This window comes from Macaca nemestrina, chromosome X (assembly GCF_043159975.1).
Source record: "Macaca nemestrina isolate mMacNem1 chromosome X, mMacNem.hap1, whole genome shotgun sequence".
NCBI lineage: Eukaryota > Metazoa > Chordata > Mammalia > Primates > Cercopithecidae > Macaca > Macaca nemestrina.
Genome location: NC_092145.1, coordinates 79,674,266 through 79,691,577, shown reverse-complemented (window position 1 = coordinate 79,691,577; position 17,312 = coordinate 79,674,266). Strand labels below are relative to the sequence as shown.

The following is a 17,312-nucleotide window of genomic DNA, read 5'->3' as shown; positions in this document are numbered from 1 at the left end:
TAGGAAAATGTATATCAAAACCACAATAAGATACCACCTCACACCCATTAGGATGGCTACTATTGAAAAAACAGGGCCGGGCGCAGTGGCTCACACCTGTAATCCCAGCACTTTGGGAGGCCGAGGCAGGTGGATCACGAGGTCAGGAGATCAAGTCCATCCTGGCCAACATGGTGAAAACCCTGTCTCTACTAAAATACAAAAAATTAGCCAGGCATGGTGGTGCATGCCTGTAGTCCCAGTTACTCGGGAGGCTGAGGCAGGGGAATCGCTTCAACCCACGAGGTGGAGGTTGCAGTGGGCCGAGATCGTGCCACTGCACTCCAGCCTGGCGACAGAGTGAGACTCCATCTCAAAAAAAAAATAAAATAAAAAGAAAAAAGAAAAAGAAAAAAACAGAAAACAACAAATGTTGGTGAGGATCTGAAAAAATGGAAACCCTTGTGCACTACTGGTGGGAATGTAAAATTGTGCAACCACTAAGGAAAGCAGTGTGGAAATTCTTCATAAAATTAAAAATAGTCATCATATGACCCAACAATCCCACTTCTGGGTATATACTCAAAATTATTGAAGGCAGGGTCTTGAAGAGATATTTGTACACCCATTGTCATTCACAATAGCCAAATGGTGAAAGGAAATCAAGTGTCCATTGATGGATGAATGGATAAACAAAATGTGGTATATATGCACAATAGAATATTATTCAGCCTAAAAAAGAAGTAAATTCTGACACATGCTACAACATGGATGAACCTGAAGAAAATTATGGTGAAGAACATTACATGAAATAAGTCAGTTGCAAAAAGACAAATAAATACTGTATGATTCCATTTACATGAGGTACCTAGAGTCATCAAATCCATAGGGATAGAAAGTAGAATGCTGGCTGCCAGGGGCTGGAGAGAGGGGAAAATAGGGAGCTGTTGTTGAATGGGTACAGAGTTTCAGTATCACAAGATTCTGGAGATGGATGGTGGTGATGGTTGCATAACAATATGAATGAATTTAATTTACACAACTGTACACTTAAAAGTGGTTAAGATGGTAAATTTTATGTGTATTTTACTGCAATAAAAATAGCAAAAGAAAATATACAGAATGGGCTGTCTGGCATGGATTGCCTTTAGAGGTAGCTGACTGTCTATGGATATTTCTAGGCAAGGTAATCTAACAAAATTAATTAATGTTTCAGATAAGGATGGGTTAGATGATCTCCTAGGTTGTTTCCTGGAGGTAGAAAACAATTGCAGCTAAGATGTCAATGTGAGGTTTAATGATAAATATACAAATAGCCAGGATGGTAGTGCTTCTAAATTTTGTTGTAATTTGTTGCACAAAGCACCTGTGAGGCACAACTTTCACCACTTGTTTTCTCCTCACAGTTAGAAATGGTGCAGTTGCTGGTTTACTTCATCCCATTATACATCTTTCAGTTCCAGAGAATTCTGCTGAACAAAGTGTTACATGTACAATTTACTACTCGCAGAGGCATATACTGTTTTATGTCTTGCCATAGAAATAGTCCTGTGCACATATATCTCCCTAATAAAATATAGTTTTCCTCAAATGGGGGCTGTTTTACTAACCCACCCCTCCATTGTTACTCCTACCCCTTCCTTTCTCCCAGCTATGATAGCATTTCACATTTAGTAGGCACTTCTTAAGTACATTTTATCTACAAATGACTTACAGCTCCAAATAAATGGAGAGAGCTCCTTTAATACCCCTCCCAAAAATTGAAGTCCTGTCTCAAATCTCAAGGCAGTTCCAAATCACCATACATGCCTTTAATATATTTTAAAGACCACTGCAAAAAGTATCATTCAGGACATTTTTGAAATTTAATCATGGATGAGTCAAATTTATAGCTCAGAAATGTCACAGGGGAAACCAAGTGAAGGGATGCAAACTGGCTCCCAGTGGGATGAGTTTTAATCCCAGCTCAAAGGCTAACTTTCTATTTGGCCAAAATTTGCCTTATATTCTGACTCAAAAATAGGGAAGAGGAGCTAACTAGATCAGTAGTTTCCAACCTGAGGACCCTGGTCATCTTAACAAAAAAGGTAATAAATGGGATCCTCAAACCATTTTCAATATTTCATAACTTTAAAGAAAATGGAGAGGTTTTTCATACACCTGTCAGTTAGCTAAATGTTTTTACTTTTCCCTGGAATTATAGCAACCAAGCAGAATAACCTTGGCTATCCATGCTGATCAGCTCTGATGCATGTATGTGTATGTACATATACTACACTTTTATGTATGCATATGTATAGGAACACAGAAAAGCTATTATTTAATAACTGCAGTTTTCAGGAGAAAAAACAACTCTTCAAAGTTGGGTCTTACAAAAAAAAGGTAACAGAAGGATTTGGGAGGGTACAAAAAGACTGGGAAGTGCCTATCTAGCTTATCTGTGGCTGAGGTCCCTTGCAGCTCTTCTGGGCTCACGTATCTCCTTGCCCCTCTTGTCTTTTCCAGTGAGGACTGCAATCTTCACTTACCTGAGACACTGGAAACAAATGAATAGTGGACTTCTTGGCCTGCCACCCTCCTGGGGTCTGAGGACAGTTGTGAGCTTTCTGTGGTGCCCCCCCTCCGCTTACCCCTTTCACCCATGCATTTGCATTCAGACCTGTTTAGGTGGGGGCCTTTGGATAGGTAAAAAATGGCAAGATTTCCCATAGCCCAACTGGTCAGCATGCAGGCAAATTCTTTGGAGGTTAGATTGCAGTAAGTGCCACTTCACATTTCCCAAAGCCTGTGTGATAGGTGTGGCAGGCTCAGACTCCCCACAGAGAAGTTGTCTGCCCAGTTTGAAGGGTAAATGCTACTGCAGTGCCTAAGGCCACTCCTTATTAAAGGCAGCTTTAGCTCAGCTGCCTTTGCAGGAAGGAGGGAAAATAGGTGTGGAAAGGAGCTCCCCTGAATTGAAACTTGAATCTGCAGGTAAACACAGCTGGGACTTGTTCCAACATTGGCTTCTACAACCTGGAAGCAAGAGCACCCTATGGCCTAGGAAATACCTGTTCACTGAGGCTTCACTGCCTATTTCTAAACATTAATCAACTGCAGAAATCATTAAGAAGAAAATCTTTTGGCAGTAGAGAAGGTTTCTTTATGGAGTAATTTGTTCAATTATTTCAATTCAAAACCTTGAACATTCCCAGTCCTGGAGTCCTCACTGATTTTCAGGCATACACATACACACACACACAACCCAGACCTGAGCGAGTTTGAGTCAGAGACACAGCTGGCCACTAATGTGACTTGTGGCTTTCTAGCCCTGTGAGAAAGAATAGAGCCTGAAATTGAAAAATTGAAACTGTCAAGCACTTCAGAACAACTACTGCAAATTGGTATTTGGCCAATGCAAAGAGAATCAAAGGCGGCAAGGGCAAGCTAGCAACGAATTAAACTGATTAAAGCAGAAGTACAGTGAGCTTCAGCGGGCTAAGGCCCAGCTTTCAAGACCAAAGACCAAGAATAAGGGTGTTTTCATTTTGTATTTGTTAATCTCAGCATCATACTTTTTTTGCTGTGTGACTTTGAGCGAGCAGCTTAATCTCTCATTGCTTCACTGTTTCAAACATGTTGGATTGACTAGAATAAACCATCACCTTCCTTTCTCCCAGCAGGCCTTCATAGTTAAATGCACTTTTGCGCTATTACAATTAAACAATGCAACCAAAACTGTAGACAACAATTCTAATCGGTGTGTGTGTGTGTGTGTGTGTGTATGTGTGTGTGTGTGTGTGTGTGTGTGAAGTGGTGTGGCTTTGTTGGAAATGGATGTCTTGCCTCTCACAGTAAGTGCTGAAGTTTTAATGACTGTTACTGTCTTTGTGCTCAGGCTCTGGAAAAATTGAGCACCCCACCTCACTCCATGGACTGGAGAAACTACCACAGTCTTTTCCTCAGGGTCAACTTCCATGACCCAGGTAGCTCCAGAATTGGCTCCCTTTGGGCCCCAAGGGCAACACTTGCCCTTGCCTTGTAAGTGGAGGGGAGTATATTAGAGTGACCCTTGGTCACATCCTAAGCCATTTAAGAGAGTAATGAAACTTCTCTCAATGAAAACTTTAGTAAAAGGAATCCTAGAAATGTCTACTTAGATCTTATTGTTACTGTTGTTTTGTTTTAGAAGAAAAAGATCTAGCCAAAGGACAGGAACAAACTTGCTGGAAAATATACCACACCATTGTTTTCCTCTCTACACAAGTCCCTGCCTATACCATTTTAAACGGCTAAACAGCAAATATGTGCCTTAAAAATATTTACCATCAAGATTTCAATGTAGAAGTCTGCTTTCTGAAAAAAAAAAGTTCATTATGACATTATAAAGTTAAGCGGAAAAAAGCAAGATAAAGTACAATCAGAGAAACAAAAATTGTACAAGAAAAAAGATCAGAAGTTCAAAATAGGAAAATGGACAATTCTTGATATCTTCATTTTTCTACTCTTCTGTATTTCCCACGCTTTATTAAAATGGATAATTTTTATGATGAAAAATTGCAGTTCTAGGTTTCCTTTCCCTCTCTCCCTCTCTCTCTCCCCGCCCCTCTCTCTTTTTTCCTTGGAAAGGTTTCAAGTACAAGACAGGGAGCCAGAAATCTCGAGTACAATATTCAATGAATGTGTGTCCTTGTTAAGTCATTTTCCTTCTCTGGGCCTCTGTTTTACTACATGGAATGGGGTAACAGACAGGCAAGGAAGTGTCCCTAGAGACCCTTCCAATTTTGCTCTTCAGTATTTTATAGGCAGAACAACTAGGCTAGCCCAGCTGCCTAGAACCTTTGCAAATCAAGTCTACAGTAGGACACTAAGCTCTCTGGTCCTAAGAGCCATCAATTGGTTGGATTTTCCAATTTTCCTGTAGTGTGATTATATATTATTTTTATCATAAAAATATCATGAAAAAGTAATGTACATGTCATCAGCTCCAGGGTACAGTTTGAGTAGAAAAGGGTAATGTAAAAAAGAAAATAGAATAAATTCCAAAACAAGATGTTGAGTAAAAACAAAGCAAAACAAAAAAACTTGTTGCAGAATGACGCATACATTAAGGTATTACATAAATTTTAAAAACACACAGACAAGTTCTATATATTATTTATGGGACGAGGGGAGAGGAGAGGCATATTTCATGCAAAAGTATAAAACAAAATGGAAGAATACATACCAAGCTTATCTTAGTGCTTGCTTCTGAAAATGAATGGAGAGGAATGTGACTGAAAATAGGGGACAGAATTTAACTTGTCTGTAATGTTTTATTTCTCCGAGTAGAGATCCAAGTGTGTTTCTTATAATATTCCCAGTCTTTTCAATACTTTTATAATTATTCAAAATAAAGACAAAGGTCGGGCACAGTGGCTCACACCTGTAATCCTAGCACTCTGGGAGGCCAAAGCGGTCAGATCACTTGAGATCAGGAGTTCGAGACCAGCCTGGCCAACATGGTAGAACCCCATCTCTACCAAAAATACAAAGATTTGCCAGGCATCATGGCGGGTGCCTGTAATCCCAGCAACTTGGGAGGTTGAGGCATGAGAATTGCTTGAACTCAGGAGTTGGAGGCTGCAATGATCCGAGACTGTGCCACTGCACTCCACTCTGGGCAACAGAGCGAGACCCCATCTGTCTCAAAACCAAAAACAAAAATAAAGACCGAAATAATTTCTAAAAACAAAAGGTTGAATTATTTCTTTTCTCTATTTTTCAATATTTGTGAAATGTTCATGGATTATTTTGATAAATGATAAATGAATTTATTCTTAAAAATGAGAGAGGGGCCGGGCATGGTGGCTCACGCCTGTAGTCCCAGCGCTTTGGGAGGCTGAGGCAGGCGGATCACCTGAGGTCAGGAGTTGAGACCAGTCTCAACATGGAGAAACCCGGTCTCTACTAAAAATACAAAATTAGCCAGGCCGTGGTGGTGCATGCCTGTAATCCCAGCTACTTGGGAGGCTGAGGCGGGAGAATTGCTTGAACCTGGGAGGCGGAGGTTGTGGTGAGCTGAGATCGCGCCATTGCACTTAAGCCTGGGCAACAAGAGCGAAACTCCGTCTCAAAACACAAAAATCAAAAAACAAAAACAAACAACAACAACAACAACAACAACAAGAGAAATAGGGAAAAAAAAAAAAAAAAAAAGGCTGGTCAGGGTGGCTCATGCCTGTAATCCCAGCACTTTGGGAGGCTGATGCGGAAGGATTGTTTGAGCCTAGGAATTTAAGACCAGCCTGGGCAAGATGACAAGACTCCGTCTCTAAACAATGTTTTTTTTTTTTTTAATTAGCCAGGCATGGTGGCATATGCCTGTAATGCCAGCTACTTGGGAGGCTGAGACAGGAGGATCCCATGAACCCAGGAATTCAAGGCTGCAGTAAACTGTGTTTGTGGCATTGTACTCGAGCTTGGGTGACAGAGCAAGACCCCATCTCTTAAAAAAAAAAAAAAAGAAAAGAGAAATGAAAGAAGGGGTAAGAGGCTGTGGACTGGGATAAGATAGAGGCTCTGGGTGCCTAGGGACCTTTTTGTTCCAGGGAAACGAACAAAATCCTGTTCTAGACCATAAGCCAGGAATTTAACAAGTGGACCTACTACAAGATACGGGTTCCTGGGTGTCCCAGACTTTACCCTCCACCATGTGTTTTTAAGCTCTTCTCTGTTTCATTTATTTTCTCCGGACAGAAACTTCCAGTGAGTCTCCTCCAACTGCCTAGCCTTTCAGGGACAAATTTTCCATCTTGGCTTCCAAGGCGGCTGTTATAACACCACAAATCACCTTCTGCCATCCCTTCTTGAGCCAAATTCCTACTGGTTTCCAGGAATCATATGGGGAATATGGTTCTCTGAATTTATTCCCTCACAGTACTTAGCTTGCGTTTCTTAAGCTAAATGTCTTACTACAAAAGCGGAACTTGCTGAAAATAAAGCTTCTCATTTTTCCCCTGTTGCCCTCTCCCATGATAAATCCCTGTCACAGTCATAAATGCCATGCTTATCCTCCAACTCCAAAGAAATCTCAGGCATCCTAGCTTCTTTTCTGCATACTAATTGATCATTGAATGTATTTGCTTTCATCAACTCACTGTCTGATTTCTACCATCATACCTTTGGCCGATCCTTTTTCCCTAGCCCTAATCTATAGACCCTCCTTGCTTTTTCAGGGCACCTTATAATATGATGTTTTTGAATGGCTCTTCTCACCTTGACCCCCTGCCATACCCAGGAGGCACAGCCTCTCTTTCCTGATGTAACTGAAGTTCTGGTTCCAGACTTTACTCTCTAAGAGTAGCAATGACTTTGCATCTAGCCACACAATACACCAGGAAAACAGCTGCAGTCAAACAAGATATGAATCCCGAGGAACGTCAAGGGAAAAGTTGAAGGGCCTGCTGATAAGTGACAGGAGGTAGTTTGGGAAGGTGGTCAGGTGAGGGGAGAGTGTTAAATGAAATGGATAAGTAAAGCCTTTGCGTGTTCTGAAGCAAGAGCACCACTCCCCCTTACCTCACTGTTCAAAGAGATCACTGATAGGGCAAGCTAAGAGAAGGGATCATGGCCTGGGCCTGTAATCATCACTCTGTACCTGATAGAGAGTGTAGTTGTGTGCAACTCACTTTAAAGTGTCTGAGACTTAATTCCTCCACCTGGAAAACGTTGCCACCATAGAAACTGTTACTGTGGGAAACGACCTTAGAGATCATCATCTCTAGACTAAGCCTCCATTTCACAATTTGAAAATTCTGAGGCCCAGGGAGAGAGAGAAGCTTGTCCTAAATGACCATCAATATTTACCTTTCCTAAGTCCATGAAGATGTTTGTGAGGCCAAATGAAATAAAACATAGGAGTCCCTTGAGTCCTTTAGAAGAAAGAAGCTATAGGATGATAAGGTATTATTATTGGCAGCCTAAATGCCCATGGTCCCTTAACATCAATCTGTCTCCTGAATCAAGAAACACCAGTATATGATTTTACTTCCTCAGAACCACTGAACAAACAACTGTCTCCCTCAGCTGGCCATCTCAACAACCAATGGAAATGGCAGCTCTGACTTATCTCAGGCTGTCTCACCTCAGGCTGTCTCAGCCTGACCCATCTCCGGCTGTCTCAGTTGCTTGAGCACTTCCTCTACCTGAGGATCTGGAAACAGGTTGCTTCCCTCTGCAAACATCCTCCTCTGGGCCCCTCGTGGTCACTACTACCTTATACCATGTGACACGTGGTATTTCAGTGCCATAAGTAGATGACATGGAACAGGGTCTCCTAGAGGGTTATTGGGAGTGGGGCCAGAGCCATATAGATCAGAGAAAGGCTGAGATAACCCAAGAGGACAGTCCAAAAGGCAAAGTAAAGAGCATACCTAGGAGCACACTTTTCCTTTCAGTGCATATTATGCCAAAATAGGCTTTCATTTCAAAGTGTAATCTGAGAGTGCTCTTGTATAGTATATGGCCTGGTTGTTTGAGGCAGGCCTGTGGATTCTTCAGTCTAATAAACTATAAACTGAATTTTAAGAAAACAAAAGGAATTCCATTCCTGGTGTTAACTACATCCACTCTGGCCTTCCCTTAACCAATGGTACTCAGTGCTGGAAGATACTGAAGTCATATCTAAGGTTATAATATTAAAGGTGAAAATCAAAGGGAAGAGATTAATTCACTTACCTGCTTTTCATCTTTCAGTGATTGTCTAGAAGTATCCTGGCCTTAACGAATCATGAATCATGGGAGTCAGCAATGTCACGGCATCCCCACTTTATTTGGACAATAAACAAATGGGTTTTTCTGTTCATTCAGGTGCTAAATCCACATAAGTGTAGCTACCAAAGCATTATTGAATTAGGGCAAAAAATGCACGTGCGTGTGCACACATGCACACACACACACACACACACAAACACACACCACCCCCCCCCGCCCCACAGTGGCTGATACAGTTTGGCTCTGTGTCTCCACCAAATCTCATCTTGAATTATACTCCCATAATTCCCACATGTTGTGGGAGGGACTCGGTGGGAGATAATTTGAATCATGGGGGCAGTTTCCCCCATACTGTTGTTGTGGTAGTGAATAAGTTTCGTGAGATCTGATGGTTTTATCAAGGGTTTCCACTTTTGAATCTCCCTCATTTTGTCTTGCCACTGCCATGTAAGAAGTGCCTTTCACCTCCCGCCATGATTCTGAGGCCTCCCCAGCCATGTGGATCTGTAAGTTCAATTAAACAACTTTTTCTTCCCATTCTTGGGTATGTCTTTATCAGCAGCATTAAAATGGACCAATTCAGTAAACTGGTACCAGTAGAGTGGGGTGTTGCTGGAAAGATACCTGAAAATGTGGAAGTGACTTTGTAACTGGATATCAGGCAGAGGTTGGAACAGTTTGGAGGGCTCAGAAAAAGGAAAATGTAGGAAAGTTCGGAACCTCCTAGAGACTTGTTGAATGGCTTTGACAAAAATGCTGATAGTGATATGAACAATAAGGTCCAGGCTGAGGTGGTCTCAGATGGAGATGAGGAACTTGTTAGGAACTGGAGCAAAGGTGACTCTTGTTATGTTTTAGCAAAGAGACTGGCAGCATTTTGCCCCTGCCCTAGAGATTTGTGGAACTTTGAACTTGAGCAAAATTATTTAGGGTATCTGGTGGAATAAATTTCTAAGCAGCAAGGCACTCAAAAGGTGACTTGGGTGCTGTTAAAAGCATTCCCTTTTAAAAGGGAAACAGAGCAAAAACGTTCAGAAAATTTGTAGTCTGACGATGCTGTAGAAAAGAAAACCCCACTTTTTGAGGAGAAATTCAAGCTAGCTGCAGAAATTTGCATAAGTAACAAGGAGCCAAATGTTAATCCCCAAGACAATGGGGAAAATGTCTCCAGGGTATATCACAGGTCTTCCTGGCAGCCCCTCCCATCACATACCCAGGAGCCGAAGAGGAAAAAACGGTTTTGTGGGCTGGGCCCAAGGTCCCCATGCTGTGTGCAGCCTAGGGACTTGGTGCCTTGTGTCCCAGCTGCTCCAACTGTTGCTAAAAGGGACCAAGGTACAGCTCGGCCCATGGTTTCAGAGGGTGCAAGCCCCAAACCTTGGCAGCTTCCACATGGTGTTGAGCCTGTGGGTACACAGGTGTCAAGAATTGAGGTTTGGGAACCTCCACCTAGATTTCAGAAGATGCATGAAAATGCCTGGATGCCCAGGCAAAAGTTTGCTGCAGGGTCGGAGCCCTCATGGAGAACCTCTGCTAGGGCAGTGAAGAAGAAAAATGTGGGGTTAGAGCTCCCACACAGAGTCCCTACTGGGGCACTGCCTAGTGGAGCTGTGAGAAGAGGCCCACCATCCTCCAGACTCAGAATGGTAGATCCACCAAAATCTTGCACTGTGTGCCAGGAAAAGCCACAGACACTTAGCAATAGCCCATGAAAGCAGCCAGGAGGGGTGCTATACCTTGCAAAGCCACAGAGGTGGAGCTGCCCAAGACTATGGGAACCTACCTCTTATGTCCGCATGACCTGGATGTGAGATATGGAGTCAAAGGAGATCATTTTGGAGCTTTAGAATTTGACTGCTATGCTGGATTTTGGACTAGCATGGGCCCTGTAACCTCTTTGTTTTGGCCAATTTCTCCCATTGGGACAGATGTATTTACCCAATACCTGTACCCCCATTGTATCTGGGAAGTAACTAGCTTGCTTTTGATTTTACAAGCTCATAGGTGGAAGGGACTTGCCTTGTCTCAGATGAGACTTTGGACTGTGCACTTCTGGGTTAATACTGAAATGAGTTAAGACTTTGGGAGACTGTTGGGAAGGCATGATTGGTTTTGAAATGTTAGGACATAAGATTTGCAGGGGTCAGGGGTGGAATGTTATGGTTTGGGCTCTGTGTGCCCACCCAAATCTCATCTTGAATAGTATTCCCATTATTCCCTCATGCTGTGGGAGGGACCTTGTGAGAAATAATTTGAATCATGGGGGCTGTTTCCCCCGTACTGTTGTGGTGGTAGTGAATATGTCTCACGAGATCTGATGGTTTTATCAAGGGTTTCTGCTTTTGCATCTCCCTCATTTTCTCTTGCTGCAACCATGTAAGAAGTGCCTTTCACCTCCCACCATGATTCTGAGGCCTCCCCAGCCATATGGAACTGTAAGTCCAATTAAACCTCTTTTTCTTCCTGGATATGACTTTATCAGCAGCGTGAAAACAAACTAATACAGTGGCTTATAGGAAAATGGTAAGATCAATGGCAAGAAAAGCTGATCCAGATTCTCTTCCTAAATTTGTATAACAGTATCCCGACCCTTTGGCCCCTCAGCACAACTAGTGACCACTGTCTTCAAAAGTAAGTGGCAGCTGGATGCGGTGGCTCACACCTGTAATCCCAGCACTTTGGGAGGCCAAGGTAGGCAGATTGCCTGAGGCCAGGAGTTCAAGACCAGCCTTGACAACATGGTGAAATCCTGTCTCTACTAAAACTACAAAAATTAGCCAGGGGTGGTGGCAGGTGCCTGTAATCCCAGCTGCTCAGGAGGCTGAGGCAGGAGAATCACTTGAACCCGGGAAGCGGAGGTTGCAGTGAGCTGAGATCGTGCCACTGCACAGAGCAAGACTCCTTCTCAAAAAAAAAAAAAAAAAAAAAAAAAGTAAGTGGCATATTTGGAGCCTTCTTAAGAGACAAAGTGACAAATTGGGATTTGGGTTGCTCCCATGATACCTCATCTCCATATCTGTGAGTAGTAGACCAGCAACACTCACCTCCTCCCCACATATACACATACTGGAAGGATCTGGGTGAGCCATAGTCTAGGGTTTTAAAACCAACACCTTGGCTTTGGGTTATAAAGCATGTTTATTTTCTCTTTACAGCCTAACTCTGAAACTGCTTCTTTCTCAAATGAGTGTGTATTTTTGTTTCATTTTAAGTCAAACCACATAGATCTGAAAAATCCCATTATAGCCCTGGCTCAGTTCCCTTTTCTTTCACCTATTTAGCCAAGTGGATTTGACAGTGTTATGAAATATCTTAACATGCCAAAGCCACAGCTTTGCACATATAGGTCTTGCTAAGGGAAAAGGCCGTGTGACCTATATACCATACATACCATACATATTCAATAGATACTAGGTACTCCTCTTCCCTTGCCAAGAGACACAGTACACAGGCAGTCCATAAATACAAGCACATTAGGATGTCTACACACATACAGCCAGTAAGGGAAAATATAACGAACTGCCCCAAGGGGAAACCGAAAACACTGAATCTACATTGAGTACACCCCCACTAATCTAAGCAAAGAGAGACTTGAGAAGGCAACAGTTATTTCAGTGTACAAAGAAGCTGTGTAACAGGGTCCACTAACTCTTTGGGACTTGGACAAAAAGTGCCAACAAGCCAACACAGAACTCAGTGAAGGACAGAGCTCTTACATAAATGCTCCCCACCTGGCTGAGCATGCTGGAGTCTCAAGGATTAGAACATTAAGGCCATCAAGATGCCAAATAAACCCTAGATCCTATAAACTAAATGAATACCCTTTTCACAACTCGCTCTTTTCTGTTAATGTTTCCTCAATCAGTGGTTACCTCAGTCATGGAGGTTGAGTGTGTTGCTACAAATAAGCAAATTAACTGCCATCTAATAGGGAAGACTTTCCCTCTACTCAAATGGAGTGGTACTAGGATCTGCAGCATGCCACTCCATGTCTTTTACAATGGCTGAGAGGAAAAAACTTGGTTAATACTATGGATACTAACTCTGCCCTAGTGGATCCATATTAACCAGATGAGTTCTCTGTGTCCATATTTCTCTAGACAGAACTCACAGCACCTCAGGTTTTGGAACCAAACCCTAACCATGGACCTCAGATCCAATAACTAGATCTTTGTCTTATTCCATCTGTGCCATAGTAACCCCAAACCCCAATTTCTGTAGTGCCAAGCTCCTTTACTGCTCCCTCCCCCAACCTCAGTCTTCCTAGAGCAGTGATAGAAATGCTCTACATATATGTTATCCAGTATGGTAGCCACTAATCATACATGGCTATCAAGCACTTGAAATGTGGCCAAATTCCAACCCCTAACAAGCAATAATGAGAAGTCCTGCCCTCCAACCGTCAACAAGCAAGAGTGGGAAACCCAGACTTCTACTTCCATCTGGCAGTAACAAGACAGCAACTCCCTTCCCCAGGAGTTGGAGCTCCTGGAGCTAGAGCAGTGCCAGAGAAAGCCAGATAAAACAGAAAATTTAAATAAGATCCAAAGTCTCATAACATAGCACAAAATGGCCATATTTCTATAAAAATCACTTATACCAATGACCAGAAAGATCTCAAACTAAATGAAAAAAGGCAACCAATAGGTGGCAAAACCAGGATGAAAGAGATATTAGAATTATCTGACAAAAGATTTGAAACAAGCCATCACAAAAATATTTCAGTAAGTAATTAGAAACACTCTTGAAACAAATGAAAAATAGAAAGTCTCATAAAAGAAGAGGATATATAGATAAACCAAGTAGAAATTTCAGAAATGACAAATGTAATAACCAAAACATAAAAACTCAATGTGTGGTCTCTCACAGAATGAAGAAGATGGAGAAAAGAATCACTTAACTTGAAGATATAATGATAGAAACTATCTAGTCTGAACAACAGAGAAAAAATAGACTGAGAAAAATGAACAGGCCTCGGGGACCTGTAGAACTACAAAAACAAGATCTAAGTTTTCTGTCATCAGAAGAAACCATGAAGAACAGAAGACAGGAAAGAAACATTATTTGAAGGAATAATACTTGAAAACTTCCAAAACTTGGCAAAAGACATAAACCTGCAGACATAAGAAGCTTAGCATATACCAAACCAGATGAACCCAAAGAAATCTATGCCAAGGCACATCATAGTCAAACTTCTAAAGACTAAAGAAAAAAAAAAAAAACACCTTAAAAGTAGCAATAGAGAAATGACACCTTAACTACAAGTGTAAAACAATTCAAATGAAAGCACATTTCTCATCAGAACCCATGAAGACCAGGAAGTAATGGCACAACATTTTTCAAATGCTTTCAGGAAACAACAACAACAACCTGTCAACCAGGATTTCTACATCAGGTGGAAATATCCTTCAGGAATGAATGAGAAATCAAGAAATTCTCAGAAGAAGGAAAACTAAGATAATTTGTTGCTAGCAAACCTGCATTAGAAGAATAACTAAAGAAAGATCTCTAACAGAAAAAAATATATAAAAGAAGGAATCTAGAAACCTCAGAAAGAAACAAATAACAACAGAAAGAGTAAAAGCGTAAATAGAATTGATTTTGCTTCTCCCATTGGGTTTCTCAATTATGTTTGAGGGTTGAAGCAAAAAATTGTAGCATTGTCTAATGTAGTTCTAAATATATGTAGAGAAAGTAAGGCAATTATAAGTGGGGAATATTAAAGGAACTTAAAGAGGGGTAAGGTTTCTATAATTTACTCAAACAGGTAAAATGTTGATACTAGTAGATTATAATAAGTTATATACTTACAGACACTTTGGAAAATAGATTTTCAGTTTCTGGAAAAACTGCAAAGTTAGTTTTTAGTTTAAAAAACTAAACATACATATACCATACAATGCAGCAATTGCACTCCTGGGAGCTTTTCCCAGAGAAATGAAAAATTATGTTCACACAAAAACTCTGGGCCAGGTGCAGTGGCTCATGCCTGTAATCCCAGCACTGTAATTCCAACTCTGTAATCAGAGGCTAAGGCAGGTGAATCACCTGAGGTCAGGAGTTTAAGACCAGCCTGGCCAACATGGTGAAACCTGTCTCTACTAAAACTACAAAAATTAGAAAAATTAGCCAGGCATGGTGGCATGCACCTGTAGTCCCAGCTACTCAGGAGGCTGAGGTAGGAGAACTACTTGAACCTGGGAGGTGGAGATTGCAGTGGGCTGAGATCGTGCCACTGCACTCTAGCCTGGGCGACAGAGAAAGTCTCTGTCCCACTCCAAAAAAAAAAAAAAAAAAAACCCAACCAACCAACCAAACACACACAAAAAACACCTGTATGCTAATGTTCATAGCAGCTTTATTTGTAATAACCAAAAATTCCAGACAACCAAAATTTCTCCTTACAGGTGAATGATTAAATAAACTGTGATACACTCATACCATGTAATACTGTTCAACAGTAGAAAGAAATGAATTGCTTATGCTCAAAACAACTGGAATAGATCTCAGGGCATTCTGCCGAGTGAAAAAGCCAACCCCCAAAAGTCACATACTCAATGATTTCATTTATATAAAAATCTTGAAATGATAAAACTTTAGATATGGAAAATATAGTGGTGAGTGCAAGGAGTTTGATATGGCAAAGGAGTGGGGGTGAATGTGACTACAAAGACTATAAAGGTGTAGCACAAAAGAGATCTCTAGCGGTGATGAAATAATATTTTATCTTGATTGTGATGGTGGATACACAAATATACATGTGTGCTGGCTGGGCACGGTGGCTTACACCTGTAATTCAAACAATCTAGGAGGCCAAGGCAGGAGGATTTCTTGAGTCCAGGAGTTCAAGACCAGCCTGGGCAACACAGTAAAACCGTTTCTACAAAAATAAAAATAAATAAAAAACACAAATATACACATGTGATAAAGTGATACAGAACTACACACAACTATTATGCAAAATGTAACGACTGGGGAATTGAGAGAAGGATACACAGGGCCTCTCTGTCCTTGCAACTTCCCGTGAATCTATAATTATTCCAAAATAAAAAGTAACAACAAAAAGTCAAGTCACTGTGGTAGGCAGAATAATGGCCTTCCAAAGATGTCCACATCCTACTCCTAGAACCTGTGAATGTTAGGTTACATGGCACAAGAGGAATTAAAATTGCAGATAGAATTATGGTTGAAAATCAACAAATCTTGGGATGGAAAGATTATCCTAGATTATCCATCCAGGTAGACCAAATATAAATATAGGGGTCATTATAAACAGAAGAGGGAGGTAGAAGAGTGAGAGTCAGAGAAGGAAATGTAATGATGGAAGCAAGATTTAAGCGATGCAGTGTGAGGAAACAATCTCCCATCTCTGGCTTTGAATATGTAAAGGGACCATGAGCTAAAAAATTCCAGCAGCCCCTAGAAGCCAGAAAAGCAAGGAAATGGAGTCTCCACCCAGAGCCCCCAGAAAGAAATACAGCCCTGCCTACACCTTGATTATAGCCTAGCAAATGCCTAGTTCAGACACTTAATCTCTGACCTTCAAAGCTGTAGAAATATAAATTTGTTGTTTTAAACCACTAAGATTTTGGAAATTTGTTACAGCAACCATAGTAGAAAACTGATAAAGCTACCAAATAGGGGTTAAAAACCAACTCACTCAAAGATGGAAAGCTGGCTTTTTGCAGAGTACATTCAATTCACTAGTCAGAATCAACAACTCCATACTATAATTTTAAGGCAATAGTCAATACATCATGGCTAATGATATTTGCAATTCCACATCACCAATGATAGCAGTGATAGAAATGCTGCCTCAGAATCGCAGGGAAACAATCACATTATTCCCTATTAAATGGGGCCTGCTAAACTAATGCAGGGATAAGAACAGAAGCATTTGTGCCATAGGGGCTGGACATCTTGTCTCAACCCAGCTAGAGATATTTACCAAGAAACTCCCTGCGGTTTGAATATCTGTCTCCTCCAAAACTCATTTTGAAATTTAATCCCTGATGTGGCAGTATTGAGAGGTGGAGCCCTTAAAAGGTGACTGTATTCATGGATTAATGGATTAATAGGTTAATGGATAAATGGGTTATCATGGGAGTGGGACTGGTGGCTTTATAAGAAGAGGAAGAGAGACCTGAGCTAGCACATTCAGTCCCCTTGCCATGTGGTGCCATGGTACTACTTCAGGACCCTAAAGAGAATTCATCAGCAAGAAGGCCCTCACCAGATGCAGCCCCTCTACCTTGAACTTTTTAGCCTCCATAACTTTAAGAAATAAATTTCTTTTCTTTATAAATTACTCAGTTTCAGACATTCCATTATAAGCAACAGGAAACAGACTAAGACATTTACCAAGGGGTAGAACGTAGAAACAACAGAAGAATGCATTGAATTAGGAAAATAGTAGGGTAAATTCATGCAGATGGTAAAACGACCCAGCCAGGAGCAAAGGTAATTCCCTATGAGACAGAAAAATCATTTTATTCTTTTATCTGTCCCCAGTATCTCAGGGCTTAGCACAAAGTAGATGTTCAATAAGTGTTTGCTGAATTGAATCAGCAATTATTATTAATGGACCCCTCCAGTCTTAG

The 17,312-nt window shown here is 41.2% G+C and overlaps 1 protein-coding gene across 3 annotated transcripts in view; it reads right to left on the bottom strand.

Moving 5' to 3' along the window:
* Window positions 1-17,312, bottom strand: part of NEXMIF (neurite extension and migration factor) — a 198,943-nt gene that overhangs the window by 174,310 nt on the left and 7,321 nt on the right. The window lies entirely within an intron of this gene.